General features: G+C 38.5%; 1 pseudogene; it reads right to left on the bottom strand.

Moving 5' to 3' along the window:
• Positions 1-1,445: 1,445 nt before the first annotated feature.
• On the bottom strand, positions 1,446-1,545 carry LOC124085129 (U6 spliceosomal RNA; annotated as a pseudogene).

Below are 1,545 nucleotides of genomic sequence, written 5' to 3'. Positions count from 1 at the left end.
GACTTGGTTGCTTATATTTTCTGATTTTAGAGTATTTTAGGAGTTGTGTAAAACGATTTCCCAATAATATTTCAATCTAACAAAAATTCACTTGATCTTGAGTGGTTTGGTCGTGATCTGTTCTTCACCTGTAGGTTTAAAAAAAAAAATTTGCACATTATAATTATACATAATAGTGGAACTCATTATGTCATATCTATATATGCACATAATTTGATCAATCTCATTCTCCCGTACCTTCCCTTTCCCTTTCTTCCTCCATGCTGGATATCCTTGGTCCACTCTACAGATCTCTCTTTTATTGTTATTATTTTTGTTATTGTTTTAATTAGTGCTTTATAATTACACACACACACACACACATGATGTTCATTGTGGTATATTTATACATGGACATAGCATAATTTAGTAGATTTTGTTCCCCAGTTCTTCTCCATGACCTTCCCTCCACCTTCCCTCTTGATCCCCTTCTATTTTCATGAGAACTCTTTCTTCTTAAATTCCTATTTTTCCTCACTGTTGCCACAGTCTGGCTGGGCACAAATGCCGCAGTCTGGCTGGGCACACAATCACGAGCCACCACACAGCTTGTAGATTCAAACAGCAACTCTTTATTCCCGAACTCACACCAGCCGTCTACAATCACGTTCTGGGGAAATCCACGTTCTCTGCCCAAATTCACGTTCTCTGCCCAAATTCACCTCCACTGGGCTTCTGTCTCCCAAAATATACTGTCTGAATCCCGTGAGAACTCAAGGGGAACTCAGGCAGCAAGATACGCCCTATTCCCAGCAGGAATAATCTTAAACCTTAAACCTGGAACCTAAACCGGGAACGCCCTAATCCGCCTTGGTCCTTGAGCAAGGTCACCTACATTCAATGTCACTGCAACATGGGGTACGCTGGCAAGGAAATTGTCATACCTACTTGGCTAATGGCTCCCAGCACACTGTGTTTTCATATGAGAGAAAACATTCAACCCTTGGCTTTCTGAGTCTGGCTTATTTCACTTAGCATGATGTTCTCCAGTTCCATTCATTTATTTATTTTTTATTTTTAAAAAATATTTATTTTTTATTTGTAGTTGGACACAATGCCTTTATTTTATTCATTTATTTTTATGTGGTGCTGAGAATCAAACCCAGGTCTTGTATGTGCAAGGCGAGCACTCTACAGCTGAGCCACAACCCCAGCCCTTCAGTTCCATCCGTTTATAGCAAATGACACCATTCCATTATTCTTTATGGCAGAATAAAATTCCATTGTGTGTATATACCACATTTTAGTTATCCATTCATCTGTTGAAAGGCATCAAGGCTGGTTCCCATAACATGGCTATTGTGAATTGCACTGCTATAGGTCAGGTATGCATTTGTTACTATAGTATGCTTGGTTCTTTTGGATAAATAACAAAAAGTAAAATAGCTGGGTCATCTGGTGGTTCCAAAAATGTAGAATGCCTCACCAATTTGCATGTCATCCTTGTGCAAGAATTATATTAATCTCTGTATTGTTCTAATTGTTCTACATGTGTTTCAAAAATAA

This window comes from Marmota monax, unplaced genomic scaffold, assembly GCF_021218885.2.
Source record: "Marmota monax isolate L192 unplaced genomic scaffold, Marmota_monax_Labrador192_F-V1.1 WCK01_AAM20220418_F8-fsc00013, whole genome shotgun sequence".
Classification (NCBI taxonomy): Eukaryota; Metazoa; Chordata; class Mammalia; order Rodentia; family Sciuridae; genus Marmota; species Marmota monax.
The sequence above is the reverse complement of the archived record's forward strand: the minus strand, read 5'-3'. Positions and strand labels throughout refer to the sequence as shown.